The 18,161-nt window shown below is 32.6% G+C and overlaps 3 non-coding genes across 3 annotated transcripts; all 3 read right to left on the bottom strand.

Moving 5' to 3' along the window:
- Positions 1–503: 503 nt before the first annotated feature.
- On the bottom strand, positions 504–671 carry LOC124917375. Its single transcript, XR_007097126.1, has one exon. It is a non-coding gene; the product is annotated as a small nucleolar RNA snoR143 (small nucleolar RNA).
- Positions 672–700: 29 nt separating this feature from the next.
- Positions 701–800, bottom strand: LOC124917381. Its single transcript, XR_007097131.1, has one exon. It is a non-coding gene; the product is annotated as a small nucleolar RNA Z103 (small nucleolar RNA).
- Positions 801–991: 191 nt separating this feature from the next.
- Positions 992–1,089, bottom strand: LOC124917379. The gene has a single exon (XR_007097129.1). It is a non-coding gene; the product is annotated as a small nucleolar RNA Z103 (small nucleolar RNA).
- Between the last annotated feature and the right edge of the window lie 17,072 nt (positions 1,090–18,161).

The raw sequence follows: 18,161 nt of genomic DNA, 5'->3' as shown, positions 1-18,161 counted from the left end.
GATATTCTTCCTTTCTTGTTCTTTGATTGTTTATATATCTTTAATGTGCATGTTTCCAAGGGTATTATGAATCTGTATGCCTCTAGTATTGTCTAGAGAAGACTTTTTGTATTGCTCTCTTGCTGGTGATAGTGGATTTTAAGCGGCACTAGGTGTCCCATGGTTTTTACCCATTGAGGGGTTTTCCACGCTAAAATTCTGTGTTGTTTGTGTGTGCTTTCTTGGTGTGTTACTCACTGTTTTAGGGTTGCGTTGATTGCATTTTTCATACCTATTTGATAAATTTCGCATTTGTTGTTTACCGTTATGGTGCATTTCCATCAGATCCTTGACTGGATAATATTCCAATTATATTCAAAAAAGAAATGCAAGGAAATAGAGTTAGAAAAGAACACATCAAGTACTCATTTAGAGACGTCTATGAAGGTAAATTTGATTCACTTTTGAGGCGTAATCCAGAAGGTGATAGAATCCTAAACCTAATGAGACAGAAGCAACTCAATGAAAGTAATGATAAAATAAGTAGACAGAAACGAAGATTAGGGTTTCAATCTGTGGATTCATCTCAACGGTTGTCTGGCCGCCGCTGATTAATTAGCATTTCATTTATGCATTCCATTACAAGAAGAAACCCCTTATCAACAAAAGAAGCCTCTCATCAAATGATACAGAATGCAAAATCAAAATCATTAAATTCAAAAAGGATCAGAAGATTCATGGCTTGGATTTCTCAACTAAAATGAGAACAGCGCTCGATAATTTCAGTTTCGATCATCTGGGAAAAAAATCATCATTTCAACTTAACTATAAACAAAATCAGAAACCAAAAAGATTTCTCCAAATCTTTTCATGAACAACGATATTGGATTATCAGAATGATTCAGAAAGAAAGAAACCGAGTGGAAATGAATATGGCGTCATCTCATACACAATCGCCCATTAATTTGGTAACGCTAGTAATCAGTAATCGACGCGAGATCTAGATTAACAAATGGATCAGAAGATTCCTGGCTTGGATTTCTCACATAAGTGAAAACAGCGCTCGATAATTTAATATTCGATCATCTGGGATAAAATCATCATTTCCATCTCATACATAACTAAATAATTTCTCCAAATCTCTTAATAATAAACCTTCCATGAACAACGATATTCGAAAATCAGAGTTCCAAAAGGGAGAAATGGAGTGGAATTGAGTATTGCGTCGTCTCATACACAATCGCCCATTGATTTGGTAGCGTTGGTAATCAGTAATCGACGCAAACTAACTATCAACAAGAAAATAAACAAAAATTAATAAACCTGAAATCGTATAAATCGATGAACTGACGAAGAAGACGATGGAGATAATTGCAAAGAGGACGTCTTGATTTATATAGCGGGGTGCTTGTAAACCCTAAGACCATCCTTATCCATGACAAAAAAATCGGTAATGAGGTTGGTCATGGTTGATCTTGTCAATTTACCATGACCAAATATTTGGTCATTCCATGACTAAAACCAAAACCATGTCCTTGGGTCTTTGTTTTTGTCAAATTATGACAAAAATCACAACCAAGGTCATCCAATCAAATGCTGGCATTTGTCAGCATCTGATTGGTAGCCCAGATTTTCTTTATCTCTTATCTTTAAAACCCGATTTTAATATTATTTATAATTTAAAAAAAATTATATCAAAATTTATAATTTTTCGAGATCTATAAATAGAGACTACTCTTGCTATATTTTGGAGCACAAAAAAAATCACCATTTTCTCCATTTTTACTAATTATCCTCCTTTGTTTACAATTATCCATAATTAATACTAAATTATTATTATTTTTTAAAAATTGTCCATAATTAAATATTATTATTATATTTAAAAATTATTTAATATTTTTTAATTTAAAAATAAAAATAAAATTTTTTAATTCATGATCAAGATTTTGTTGGTCAAGAATAAACACAATGACCAAATCTTGGTCACAAAGCTCTTTTCATGATCATGACTATGATCATGATTCAATTTTTGGTCATGGATAAGGATGGTCTAATAGATCTCACCACAATCCTATTGGAATTCAAATTCGGCTCATTTTTTATTATTTATTTTATTATATATATTATATTATTTATTATTATAATATAAATTAATTAATTTATTTTATTATATAATTTATTATATAAAATAATTCTCATTTGTCTCATCTATATCAATTGAACCTAGCTAAATCATCGGCTACTCACATCATCTATATTTTGTAAATATAATCCCTAATTATCCTCTAATTTAATCAAATAATATCTCTAACTTCCCTCTTCTCTATTTTCTTAAAATAATTTTTTCGTTCCTCGTCTCTATAAAAGAGCATTCATAAACCATCATCAGTCCACCTAAAAAATGAGATTATTAATCTAATCTCATAATATTTGCCCTTTAGAGCTTTGATATATCTAATATCGTTATCTTTAGAGCTTCTTGTTGACAGATCAAGGTTTAAAAAACCGTTTCGGTCATCAACACGGTTTTTTTTATGTACTTCAGTCCAACCGGTTAAACCATTGGTAGAACCGAATTTTTTTTATATTTTTTAAAAATAAATTTAAATATATTAATACATAAATTGTATATATAAATTAGTTAGGCATTTAAAAAATAATCAAATAAATGCTAATTGAAGTTAATAAGTCTCTCGATTAGTCCTCTCTTCGGTGACTAAAAACCTACGGTCCGTCAAATGCCTGGCGACAAACTCCTATGAATGGTCAATTAAATTTATATTATATCAAATATCTATAATTTCTTACAATCAAATTAACAAATAACTATAATTCCCTACAATCAAAATAGCAATCACACTAATTATTTATAATTCCTTACAATCAAAACAACAATAACACCAATTTTGACTTAAAATAGGATCTATCATCTAGATTACTAAATTGAAGCAATCAACAATCAACAAATCAGTAAACAATAAGCAAATTAACAAACTCACACATTTTATTAAAGAACCCTAATTATACGGTACTTAAATTAAAAAACCCTAATTGAAGAATCCTAATTCTTAACACTTATTCTCTTCTAAACCCAAACACATCAGTCCTATATTGATTTTCTTGCTGCTCATAAATGATAAACCAACACATTATCGGATATACTATAAAAATTGATAAACTTACCGATGAGTTTCAGCTGAAGAACAACCGTAAATTTGACGAACAACAGTAGATCTAAAGAAAAGCCGAAGATCTGAAGAATAGTCGTGATATGAAGAAAGTCGTCTTTCTTCTTTCGTCTTCAAGCTTCTCTTTCTTGAGTTTCGTCTTCAAGCTTCTCTTTCGTCTTCAGCTACTGTTTCTAAAATGAAAGAAAGAGAGTGTATGTTTACCATAAAAGAAAAAGTAATGAAAAAAATAATTAAATAATATTATAATAATAGTTTATATAATTACTATTCCAACCGGAAAAAATCGGTTTATTTTTTCAGTTAAACCGGACGGTCGGACCGAATTTTGACCGATTCGAAAGGTGACCGTTTTGAAGACAAAATCCAGACCGCTCAATAAATCGTTTTTCGGTCGGACCGGTTGGACCGTCGGTCGGACCGCGTATTTTAAAACCTTGGTCTTGATCTATCTCCGTCGTTCAACATTTATTTTAGTTCAAGATTTATCTCACCGTTCAACATCTAAATTCGTTTTTCAACATCTTAATTTCAAATTTTGTTTTGAATTAAAATAATTTGAATTCATGATTTGGAAATAAAATAAAAAAGAAAATCAAATTCGATTCGAATTCAAATTATTCAAAATTCTAACCGAATATCAAATTCGATTCGGTTTTATTAGAATTTATTCGAATTCGGTTCAATTTTCGAATTGACTAAAAAAATTTAAAAAATCGAAGAAACTGGATTGAGGAACTCGAATAACTCATAAACCGAACCGATGAACACCCCTAGTCTAAACTGTAAGATAAAATCGATACTTGGAAAGCTAATATATGTGAGTATTATAAAGTACTAATCAATTATGGCAAAGATATGAAATGAATTGAAATACTAGTTTGGGTTTAAGAACGAAAAGTGAGGGGAAATTTGACGAAATGACCCTAATAATGACCTTTTTTAGAAATAATTTAGGCCGATAAAGTTTGCAAAAATGACATTTTCGACATGTACAAAGTCAAAAATACTCTTGCGCGTCACGCTAGACATACATTCTCGTGACGCGATGAGGTGGCTCTGTGAAATGTTAGAAATGCCCTTAATATTTCATATATTTTCTCCCATTTTTTATTTTTGTCTGCCGCTCTTCTTCTTCCTCGTTCTCTCTCTTCTTGATCTTCTCTCCCTTCTTTCTAAACCTTAAGCGGCAAAAGGGATGTGAGATGGTTAATGGTTGATAATTGTTGGCCTAAGGAGAGAATCACTCACAACACTTGGTAAATATTTTCTATAAAATCTTTTATTTCTTAAAAGCAATTACAAGAGTTACTCTCAGTCTCCTTTTTCTTATCTAATTGAGAACAACATACATTTTATTTATAATAAAAAGAAAATACTCTTAATTTTTTAATTTAATCAAATTTATTACAAATCTTCCATTTTCCTCAATAATGTAGATCTTTATTTTCCAACATTAATGCAGATCTTCTGTTCATTTCTTTGTAACGAACTTGAATGATGCAACATTCTCTCCCTTAGTCCTAGCGTGATTCGAGATTATGAACATCGATCAGGTATCGTATCATCACCAATTTTGATGCTGGCAAAGCCTTCGTAAGTATGTCGGCCTTTTGCTCATCTGTTCGAACATACTCTACTTTAATTTCACTTCCTTCAACACACTCTCGAATTAAATGATATTTTATGTCGATGTGTTTTTTGTGACCATGAAAAATTGGATTTTTTATGAGTGCAACTGCGGACTTGTTGTCGGCGTAGAGCTTCACTACCTTAGGTTTCGAACCACTTAGTTCGAACAACAATGATTTTAACCAAACTACTTGACACGGTGCCACTACTGCAACCATGAACTCTAATTCACGTGAGGACAGTGCCATTGTCTTCTATTTTTGGGAGTTCCTAGAAACAAGACTATCATTAATATAAAATGCCATGCTCCCATACTTTTCCGTCATCTAGGTCACTTGTGAGATCACTACTAGAGTACCCCATTATTTCTTCGTCACCACCTCCTTTCCGAAACACTAGACCTAAGTGTATAGTGCTTTGAATGTATCGAAGTACTTGCTTCACTGCTTTGTGATGTATCTCAGTTGGCCTCTACATGAATCTGTTGACAACACCAACATCATAAAAAATATATGGACTTGTATGAAGGAAATAGCGCAAACAACCAATGACTCTTCAAAATTTAGTTGCATCAACTAGTTGTCCTCCGAGATCCTTATAGAGTTGAGCCCTATGCTCCATTGGTTACTTTGTTGAGTTACAATCAAGTATTTTAAACTGGTTCAACACCTTTTTTGCATATGGTGTCTTCTTGATCGAAACACCTCTTTCGAACTGAGCTACCTCGATTCCAAGGAAGTTTGAGAGCAATCTAAGATCACTCATCTCGAACACCCCCATTATCTACTTCTTGAAAAGTTCGACACTCTTTGAATCTTCACCTGTTAAAATAAGATCATCCACGTAAATACCAACAATAATTCGGGTATTAGCGTTGCCTCTTGTGTACATCGCTTGCTCCTATGTACACTTTACAAAGCTCATTTTCTTTAAGCTTTTGTCCAACTTTAGATTCTACGCACGAGAAGCTTGCCTTAGGCCATACAATGCCTTTTTTTAATTTAAACAACATATTTTTCTTCCATATGCCTTTGAATCCTTCTAGTTAAGTCACATACACTTCCTCTTTCAGTTCTCCATTGAGGAAAGCTAACTTTACGTCGAGATGATGTGTTTACCAACCACAATTATCTGCCAAAGCAAGAATGACTCGAATGGTGTCCATTCGAGCGACTAGAGCGAATTTCTCTTCAAAGTAAATGCCTTGTCGTTGCAAATATCCCTTTACAACTAAATGAGCTTTGTGCTAGATCACATCACTCTCTGAGTTTTTGTTGAGCTTAAATATCCATTTGAGTCCAATTACCTTGTGTTTGACTAGCAATGGGATGAGAGACCACGTCTCATTCTTCTCAATTGCTTCAATTTCTTTATCCATTGCTTCTTCCCATTGTGGTTTTCCAGTCGCTTCATTGTAGCAAGACGACTCATACGTATGTTCCAACATCAACTCTTCAAAATTAAGTGTCATTCGATGTGCTTCTTCCAAGATATCGATCATATTCTTGTATCGAATAGATCCTTAATCACTCTCAACGTGTCCACATGACCATGGAGTGGGTATACCATTGCCTTGGTTTGTTTGTTTAGTCACTTGCCAAGTTGTGGAGATTCGAGATAGCATGTTGGAACATTCCTAAAGTAGAATGTCCTCTTGTTGATCTACTCTCGAATGAGATCTTTCGAATTCCAACATGCTTGTGATTAACCTCTTCGTAAACTTTGAAGGATTGACCACTCTTTTCACTTTACCAATCTCAGGCTACACTTTCATCGAACACAACATCACGATTCACATGGATCTTGTCGTTTTTTCGTTATAGCAAGCTGTGTGCCTTACATCCTTCTTCAACACCAAAATAGAAAAACAATTGACTTCTATCGTCTAACTTTTTCAGACGGGGAGTGGTCACCTTGGCATGCGCAGTACACCCAAACACACGAAGGTGCACTAGGTCTAGCTTCATTCTAGTCCAAATCTCAAATGGGTTTTTGTCTCGAACAACTTTGGTTGGAACCCGATTGAGAAGATATACTGCATGACGAACTGTCTCTCCCTAATACTTGCTCGGAACTACTATGCCTTTGAGCAACAACCTAGACATGACCATCACTGTTCGATTACGCCTCTCGACCACACCATTTTGTTGAGGATAGTATGGTGCAATGAATTTTCGTTCTATCCATGCTTCTTTGCACAGCTCTACGAACTCCCTCAAGAAGAATTCACCTCCTCTATCCGAATGAAGGACTTTGATTCGAAGTCTAGTCACATTCTCAACCAATTGCTTCATCTTCTTAAACAAAGAGCATGCTTCGTCCTTTACTTTCAACATATGGAGCCACATCCACTTGGAATTATCATCGACAATCAGCATGAAATATCGATTTCCTCCTAGGGTTGTTGGCGTGATGGGACCACATATGTCAATGTGCAACAATTGGAGTGAATTTTTCTCTCGAAACTTGGCTTCTAGCGCAAAGTCAAACACTAATAGCCATTCCCTTATTTATGAGGGACTTTAGTGCTTGGAAGTTAACATGACTAAGACGAGCATGCCATAACCATGTTGGATATTCAAGATTAGCTAAAAGGCAAACCGGTTTTGCCAATTTCAAACAAATTTGTTATAGTCGATTATGAGTTCGTCCCACTTTCATGATAAAACATGAAGGGTTCTTAGCGAAGATTTCAAGCTCTTCTCCGTCCATCACTTCCTTATAACTCGTCTCGGTAAGTTTCCCGAGACTCACCTAATTACTTTGTAAAAAATGAATGAAAAAAACTCCCTCGAGAAGCCACTAGTCGCCATTTTTGCATTCAAACATGATAGAACCTTTTCCACAAATTTATATTGTGAAACCATCTAAAACTTCACATTTCCGGTGACAACCTCGTCTAGTTCAAAGAACTTCTCTTTATCGTTAGTCATGTGATTACTAACGTCGTTGTCTAAGAATCAAGCATCTCTTGATGTATCGTCCTTGTTAGCTTCTCGAATTTCTAGAGTCAGATTCATTTCATTTAGCATGACAACATTAATTGGCAGAATTTCCTCCGAGATTTCCACAAGCAATATTGGTTCGACGTTGTCCGCGTGGGTAAGGTGTGTTACCTCGTTCTTCTTAGCTCGACATTGTGTTGAATAATGTCCCATCTCGTCGAAATTAAAACACCGAATGTGACTTTTGTCTTGGGGAGCTCATCGACCACCCAAACCACCTTATTTGTCTTTCCGAGTCAGTGCTCCTCATACACCTCTCCCTTGGGCTCTACCTCGGGTTCTACCTCCTCGACCAAAGGTCTCACTATCTGTAGAATTCATTTTCCACTAGTTCAACAAGTCTTCCTCATCCTTTTCAACTATGTCTTCCACACCTCCTGAGTGAGTGGCACTTGTCCTTCGCTTCCTCAAGCGCTTGTGCTTTTCGTGCATGTTCGCTCCTTGAAGGCCTTCAGCCTTCCAACTACTTCCTTGAATGTTAACGTCTCGAGGTTATAAAATTGCTCGATGTCGACTACCACACCGATAAACCTTTCTAGCACGGTGTCGAAGAGCTTATTTACTAGCGCAACATCATTTAGTGTTTTTTCAAGGCTCGAGTACCTGGCCGATATGGATGTGAGTCGACCAACATATTGATAGAGCGACTCATTATCGTTCATGTGCATCATATCTAGTTCACTCTTCAATGTCTGCAATTGTGCATTCTTCACACGTTCCGCACCGATGAACCTTGTTTTGAGACAGTCCAACACTTCCTTCGTCGTCTTCTTATTTGCCACCTACATGAGAAGATCCTCCGGAAGTGCTTGTAAAAGATGTGACATTGTCTTCTTATCGAGTTGGACATCAATCTATGTGCCTTCTGCTGGCTCGACAGACTCCCACACTCTTTGGTCATCCATCATAACATGTACATGAATCACCCAATTGATGTAGTTCGTGTGTGTTAGCTGTAGATAGTGAAATATGCCATTGTTTTGCTGCGCCATTGATGATTCTACATCCTTCGACATTTGATTCCACCGGATGATTTTTGGTATTCACTTGATGCTTTAATATCAATTGTTGGCCTAGAGAGAATCACTCACAACACTTGGAAAATATTTTTATAAAATCTTTTATTTCTAAAAATCAATTATAAAAGTTATTCTCTCTAATTTTTATTATCTAATTGAGAGTAACATATATTTTATTATATTAAAAAGAAGAAAAAACTTTTAATTTTTTATTTAAATCAAATTTATTATAAATCTTTCGTTTTCTTCATTAATGCAGATATTTCGTTTCAACGTTAATGCATATTTCTTTTTTATTTATCTGTAACAATATCGGAAATATACAACAATATCTGCCAATAATTTCCAAAATATAAATAATATATATATATATATATATTTCAACCTATCTCTAATATCTTTTATAATAACATTATTATATTTCACAATGTCCATACATCATAATAGTGTAATATTGTACACTGGTAAGAAGCCATTGTTGAGCTTAAATAATTGTGATTGGTTATTCAAAATCTCCATTAAATTAATTGTTTTAAAATATTGTTTAAGTTTTGATTTTATAAAAAAAAAATGTAAAAATAAAACTAGATACATTAATTTGATATATCATTAAATAAATTATATTGAGTTGAATACAAAATTTGAAAAATTATTTTATAGAAACTTAAAAATTAGATTATTTTTTTATTTAACAATACAATTTATAAAACAAATCATCGTACCAAACAAATATTCAATTTGTTTAGATTAAATAAAAAAATTTAAAATTATCAAGTATACAGTAAATTTTTGTAATAACAAAATGTGTATTGACTAAATTGAGAAAGCACAAAGTGCCCTAGTTGGTGTCCCGTGTAGTGTCTTATTTATTTTTATTTTTTAAATAATAAACTAAAATTTCTGTTTATTTTTTAAAAATCCAACTAAATCTATTTATAAATTTTAAACTCAAATTTATAAAATAAATAATTAATTTTTTTATAAAATTTAAGTTTTAAATCATATATTTGTGTTAGGCAACACTAAATCTATTTTTTAACCACTTTCAATTCATATCGGCTTATTATTCCTCGGCAAATCACATCACAATCACAATTGGTTAAAAACTTGTACTTGTTTTTGTTAACTTACAAGTTCGAAATTTATTATAAATCTTTCGTTTTCACAATTTGTTAAAAACTTGTACTTGTTTTTATTAACTTACAATTTCGAAATTTATTATAAATCTTTTGTTTTCCTCATTAATGCAGATATTCCGTTTCAACGTTAATGCATATTTCCATTTTATTTATCTGTAACAATATCGGAAAAATGCAACAATAACTAGGGGTGACCAAACCTACAGATCGGATACAATCCGATATTTCGGATCGGATATCCGCTTTTATTTTTTTCAAAAATTGCGATCCGTATCCGATCCGATATCCGACCCTAAAATACCGGATCGGATCGGATCGGCCAGCCGGATACCCGCTGATCCGATTTTTTTTCATATGCTAGAAAATTGAAATTGTTCATTAAGAATCTTAAAATTCAACTCATAAGTACAATACATATCAAAAATATAATTCAAATACCAAAATGAAATCAATATTTTTTTAAAACAAAAAGAAATTGGTCCACTTAAAATTCAACTCATAAGTACAATACATTGGAATTGAAAATGCAAGATTCAAACACTTACAGAAGTATATAAATTCCTCAGGTTCCACAAAAGCAAAAGGTAACTCATCAACAATAATCATCCTATCAAGGGCCTTTCTACAAGTTGTTTGATCAAATTGCCAACAAGACGGAAGAGAAATTGTTTCAAACACACCATCATCACGGACAATAGTTTTTGTTTCAACTCGCATAAGTTTTTGTTTCTTATCCATATTAGCAGGAAGTTGCTTACATCTCTTGATATAATTAGCTAAAGGAGTTGTTCCATTTTTTGCCGCATAACCAATTTTTGTAGCACAATATTTGCACTTTGCAGAATTTATATCATCCATTTTATCAAAATGAGACCACCAAATAGAACTTTTTCTCTTATTATCATAGATAGAACTAGAAGAAAAAACATTACTAGACGTAGGATGCTTTAGTGATTTTTGACTTGTAGAAATAGGTGTTTCATTTCTCTCAGACTGTCAGATATAGATTTCTCACTCATGTTTGTAGATCTTGAATACTAGTAAGATCTGCAAGTTACAGCAGCAGAAATGGAAAACATATACTTAAATATATACTGGAAAACAAATACTTAAACACTAAGAAGTAGGAACTGAAAAACAGATCTGGAAATGGAAGAAGCAGAAATGGAAAACAAATTTGTAAGTTACAGTAACAGAAATGGAAAACATTACTTACAAGTTACCGCAGCAGCTCCAGCTCCAGCAACTTCTAATGACGATTTGAGAAACAGACAGAGAAAAGAAAATGTGAAGAAGAACAACTTCAGCAACTTCTAATGACTATTTGAGAAACTGACAGAGAAAGGAAAATGTGAAGAAGAAGAAAGGAAAATGTGAAGAGGAAGAAGAAACAGATCTGAAAGGTAAGAAACCCGTTTGATATGGGTTTGTAAACAGACAGAGAAAAGAAAAAGAAAAAGAAAGGTAGAGAGAGATATATTTAATTATTTTATAATATTTTGTTTTTAAATTTATTTATTTAATAAATTTTAAATATCATCGGATCGGTTTCGGGTATCCGATTTTTTTTGCCCGATTCGTATCCGATCCGGAAATTCGGTAAAAATAGCAGATCGGATCGATATTCGAATTCGATCCATCGGATACGGATTTTTTCGGATCGGATTAGCCGGATCAACGGATCGGATTTTTCGGATCGAATTTTTTGGCCACCCCTAAAAATAACTGCTCACAACAATAATTTCCAAAATAATAATAATAATAATAATATTAATATATATATATATATCAACCTATCTCTAATATCTTTTATAATAACATTATTATATTTCACAATGTCCATACATCATAATAGTGTAATATTGTACACTGGTAAGTTGAGCTTAAATAATTGTAATCGGTTATTCAAAATCTCCAATAAATTAATTGTTTTAAAATATTGTTTAAGTTTTGATTTATAAAAAAAATTAAAAATAAAACTAAATATATTAATTTGATATATCATTAAATAAATTATATTGAGTTGAAGACAAAATTTGGAAAATTATTTTATAGAAACTTATTGAACAATACAATTTATAAAACAAATCATCATACCAAACAAATATTCAATTTGTTTAGATTAAATAAAAAATTTAAAATTATCAAGTGTGAAGTAAATTTTTGTAATAACAAAATGTGTATTGACTAAATTGAGAAAGCACAAGTGCCCTGGTTGGTGTCCACGTGTAGTGTCTTATTTATTTTTATTTTTTAAATAATAAACTAAAATTTCTGTTTATTTTTTAAAAATCCAACTAAATCTATTTATAAATTTTAAACTCAAATTTATAAAATAAATAAATAATTTTTTTTATAAAATTTAAGTTTTAAATCATGTATTTTTGTTAGGCAACACTAAATTTATTATACAATATCGACTTGTTATCATTAGTTATAGAAAACTGTAAGTGAGTTTTGTTGGTTATTAAAATTAGTGGGTTATTCCTAATTTACCGGATTTATGGACTTATATTAGAGATTATTTTATATAATTATTTCATAATTTATTAAATGTCTTCATTATTTCATAATTATTTCATATTAAAATTCTTTAATCTCTTTTTAAAAAAAAAAGTATATAATATTATTATTAAATGTCTTTCACCCTATCCTACTAAATCTTAATTTTTTTAAAACTTGTTCAAAACATAAATAAATTGATAATATTTAATTTTATAAATATTGCATTTATAAAACTTATATATTGTTATGTACTTGTCTTTATTGTGTTACACACCGATTTATTATTATATTTAAAAAAATTTAATTTAATAAAAAAATAATAATAATATTTTAAAATTCTTAATAAATTATGAATAATATATTAAAATAAAAAATAAATAAAACACTTTTATTTCACATTTTATTCACATCAGATTTATCACAACATATATTTTTTCCGAATGAACTTGTCATATCGTGACCTTACACTTTCACTTTGTTCAATCAAATATTTGATTCATATTTTTAACCACTTTTAATTGATATCGGCTTATTATTCCTCGGCAAATCACATCACAATCACAATTGGTTAAAAACTTGTACTTGTTTTGGTTAACTTACAAGTTCGAAACATACATATAATATTTTTAATTTTATTTTTAACCGTTTTAAGTTTTTTGACGGGTCAACCCACAATACGACCCAAGTACTCATTTACTCTCACATATATATCCAAATTAATCATAGCTTTCGACCCGACAATCCAGACATTTTGAAATTAAGCATTATTATATATATATATATATATATATATTAGTTAGTTACAAAGTTGAACTTATACTTTTAAAATGTCCCGTCTTCATCATGGTGTTTAATTTAAAATATAAAGTCTTATTATTCTAGCTAGTTAAAGAGTTGTACTTGTTTTGTTATGTTACAAATTCGAAACATACATATACAATTTTTTATTTTATTTTTAACTGTAGAATTATCCTCAAATATGGAAAGTCGGTAGAAAATCAATTAATTAGACTTTTGATTTGCTAACTGACCGAGAATGGAAAGTTATTAGAGTAAATCAATTAGTCTAATTGATGAAGATTTGTTATCAAATCAATTATATAATTTTATCGTTTAAATAATTCCTTTTCTGCAAATGTATTTTTTACTATTTAAACACTGGAGTACTTATGTAAGAAACAATACACAATAGAAACACAACCAAAAAACCAACAATAAATTTCTCTTTTTTCTTAAATTTTCTACATGGTATCAGAGCAGGTTTTTTCATCTTCAAGGAACCTATTCACAACTTTCATTGCCTCCTCCAATGGTGGAAATAGCCATTGGAGGAGAACTCAAATGATTCTATAATCTAATATTTATCGAAAATCCCAGTGCGTTTTTTTATAGTTTAGTTGAATCTGTATTGAGCATTGTCTTCGTGTCTCGACAGATTTAATTTTTCTCCTTTTTTTGGCAAGCATCGTCTTCATGTCTCGACAGATTTCTTCCAAAATTTCATCTGTTCAAAAATTATCACTTTACACTTCAAAAGATGAGCCAAGAGCCAAGAGCCAAGTTCCAAGAGCCAAGAGTCAAGAGCCACTTCTCTAACTAAGTAAATCATGAATTTGAATCAGTCAAATTGAAAGAATGTCATCAACATTTCCATCTCCTCGACAACATCCTCTCCACTCTAATAGATGCCAAATGCCTTTCCTATTAGGTGGTTTACATACTAACCAAAGCTCTTCCAAGTGGATTTGAAAAAATCTGTGGTAAGTTGGGCAATCTCAACATCAATTACCCAACTTGAGGGGGAGTGTAGATTATCCTCAAATATGGAAAGTCGGTAGCAAATCAATCAATTTGACTATTGATTTACTAACTGGTCGAGAATGGAAAGTTATTAGAAAATCAATCAATTAGACTAATTGATTGAATATTTGCTATCAAATCAATTATATGATTTTTTCTTTTAAATCATTCCTTTTCTGCAAATGTATTTTTTACTATTTAAGTACTAAAGTTTTTATGTAAGAAATAACATAACAACAAAAACACAAGTAATAAAATTTCTCTCTTTTCTTCATTTTCTACATTAACCGTTTTAAATTTATGGGCGAGTCAACCCACATTCCGACCCAAGTATTCATTTACTCTCACATATATATCTAAATTAACCACAACTCTATACTCGACAATCCGGGCACTTTAAAATTAAGCATCATTATATATATATATATTATTTTTTAATAAAGGAGAACTAGCATGACACTCCCACAGTCATGGTCTCTTAAGTCAACTCTTACCATTAGGCTAAACAAGTATAACAATTTAACCAATTAGGCTAATAAGACTTTATTATATATATATATATATTAGTTAGTTAAAAGTTGAATTTATATTTTTAAAATGTCTCGAGTTCATCAAATTTGGTGTTCAATTTAAAATATAAAGTTTTATTAGCCTAGTTAGTTAAAAGGTTGTACATATTTTGTTAGGTTGTAAGTTCGAAACATACGTATAACATTTTTAATTTTATTTTTAACCATTTTAAGTTTATGGGCGGGTCAACCCACAATCTGACCCAAATATCCATTTACTCTCACATATACATTCAAATTAATCACATCTCTCGACTTGATAATCCAGACACTTTGAAATTAAGCATCATATTATATATATATTAGTTTCAATTGGATTTCTAATTTCACTAATTTAAAGATAAATTAAGTGACAAAAAAAACATTTAGGCTTATGCGGATGTTGAATCTGTTAGTATAATCAAATAAACTCTAACAATCTTTTCGAGTATTACAGGTTTATACATCAATGAGGACAAAAGTCAAGCTTTCTATGGAGGGTTAATGAAGAAAGGAAAGAAAACATATTCAATATTATGGGAATCAAGAAAGGTGAACTACCAGTGAAATACCTTGAAGGATGTTGAGAAGACAGAGACAATTCCTCGACATAGTGATGATCTTATTGATTTGGGTCCAATTCCTCTACAATATGTTGACACATAAGTTGGAGATGATGTTCCTATTAATGACCATGGTACTAATGATGTTGATGCTCAAGAGCAAGATGTAGATGAAGTTGTTCATCTAGAGTTACCAGTTCCAAACATGCCACCATGTGTTCCACTCAGACGGTCTACGAGAGATCGTCATCCTTCTGTAAGTTATTCTACAAATGAGTATGTTCTTCTCACTGATGAGGGGGAGCCTGAGTGTTATGCAGAAGCTATAGAAGATGAGCACAAGAAAGAATGGGCTGAAGCTATGCAAGATGAGATGGATTCCTTGTATAAGAACAATACTTATGAGTTGGTGAAGTTGCCTAAAGGCAAGAGAGCATTGAAGAACAAGTGGCTTTATAAGGTGAAGATCGATGAGTTTACCTCACAACCCAGATACAAAGCTAGATTGGTGGTTAAAGGATTCAACCAGAAAAAATGTATTGATTTCGATGAGATTTTATCTCCGGTTGTGAAGATGGGTTCTATTCGGGTGGTTCTCGATTTAGCGGTTAGTCTTGATCTTGAGGTTGAGTAGATGGATGTCAAGACTGCTTTCCTTCACGGTGAATTGGATAAGGAAATCTACATGGAGCGGCCTGAAGGGTTTCAGGTAGAAGGTAAAGAAGACTATGTGTGTAGACTTCAGAAAAGTCTATATGGGCTGAAGCAGGCACCGAGACAGTGGTATAAGAAGTTTGAGTCTATTATGGGGGAGCAAGGCACCGAAAGACTACTTCAGATCATTGCGTTTTCTTTCAGAGGTTTGGTGATGATGATTTTATCATTTTATTGCTTTATGTTGATGACATGCTTGTCGTTGGCAAGAATGCAGAAAGAATTGCTAAGTTGAAACAGCAGTTGAACAAGTCTTTTGCAATGAAAGACTTTGGACAAGTGAAACAGATTCTTGGGGTACGAATCACTCGAGATTGAGTTTCCAATCACATGTCACAAGAGCGATACATTGAGAAGGTGCTTTGTAGGTTCAACATGGACAAAGCTAAAGTGGTTAGTTCTCCTGTTATTACCAACTTTAAGCTAACAGATAAAGATTGTCCTACTTCAAAGGAGAACATTAAAGATATGGATAAGGTTCCATTTGCCTCAGCGGTTGGTAGCTTGATGTATGCTATGGTATGTACAAGGCCGGATTTAGCTCATGCAGTTGGTATTGTTAGTCGGTTTCTGTCAAATCCTGGTAGGAAGCATTGGGAAGCAGTTAAATGGATTCTCAGATATCTACGCGGTACTTCAAATTGGGTATCACATTTGGAAATGAAAACCCGGTGCTTATGGGATACACAGATTCTGATATGGCTGGAAATAAGGATAACATGAAATCCACTTCTGGATATTTGATGACATTTGTAGGGGGAGCTGTTTCATGGCAATCAAGATTGCAAAAGTGTGTGGCCTTATCGACAACAGAGGCTGAGTATATGGTAGCAATGGAAGCTTGCAAAGAACTATTGTGGTTGAAAAGATTTCTGTAGGAGCTTGGCTTCAAGCAACAGCGCTACATAGTTCTTTGTGATAATCAAAGTGCAATACACCTTGCTAAGAATTCCATGTTTTATAAGAGAACGAAATATATTGATGTGCGATATCATTGGATTAGAGAATCTCTTGAAGATGGGTTGTTTGAACTTGATAAAGTTCACACTGATGATAATGGTTCCGATATGTTGACAAAGGCACTGGCAAGGGAAAAGTTGAAGGTGTGTTGTTCGATCGCCGGGATGGCGAACTCTTCCTCATAGTTAGGAAAAAGAGGAGATTTGTTAGGTTTTTTGTTTCCTTAGTCAATGAGGAAAAGCCCAGTAAATAGGCCCATCTTGAGCCCCCACTTAATTCACTTATTTGGGAGAAATATAAAAGGGGAGAAAGCTTCTTTTGCAAGAAATAAGAGCAAAAGAAAGAGAGAGAAAATCAAGAAAGAAAAGAGAGAAAAACTTTAAGTTTCAGCAGCCTTAATATTTTGATGATTGTCAGAGTTTGCATCGTTGAATCGTCCTAATTTTTGGACAGCAGCTTCACAACTTCTGGGCCAACATTCTGGACGGTGGAGATCGGATTCTGAGGTCTGGAGGTCGGGGTTTCGTTGCCAGAACAATAGCAGTTGTTTTTGGTGATATTCTTCCTTTCTTGTTCTTTGATTGTTTCTATATCCTTAATGTGCACGTTTCCAAGGGTATTATGAATTTGTATGCCTCTAGTATTGTCCAGAGAAGACTTTTTGTATTGCTCTCTTGCTGGTGAAAGTGGATTTTAAGCGGCACTAGGTGTCCCGTGGTTTTTACCCATTGAGGGGTTTTCCACGCTAAAATTCTGTGTTGTTTGTGTGTGCTTTCTTGGTGTGTTACTCACTGTTTTAGGGCTGCGTTGATTGCATTTTTCATACCTATTTGTTAGCTTCCTCATAGGTTTAAACGATTTGGGAAAGTGTTGCCAAACGAAGAATAAATTTCGCATTTGTTGTTTACCGTTGTGGTGCATTTCAATCAGATCCTTGACTGGATAATATTCCAATTATATTCAAAAAAGAAATGCAAGGAAATAGAGTTAGAAAAGAATACATCAAGTACTCATTTAGAGACGTCTATTAAGGTAAATATGATTCACTTTTGAGGCGTAATCCAGAAGGTGATAGAATCCTAAACCTAATGATACAGAAGCAACTCAAT

This window comes from Impatiens glandulifera, unplaced genomic scaffold (genome assembly GCF_907164915.1).
Source record: "Impatiens glandulifera unplaced genomic scaffold, dImpGla2.1, whole genome shotgun sequence".
In the NCBI taxonomy this organism is placed as follows: domain Eukaryota; kingdom Viridiplantae; phylum Streptophyta; class Magnoliopsida; order Ericales; family Balsaminaceae; genus Impatiens; species Impatiens glandulifera.
This window is presented reverse-complemented; position numbering and strand designations above follow the sequence as displayed.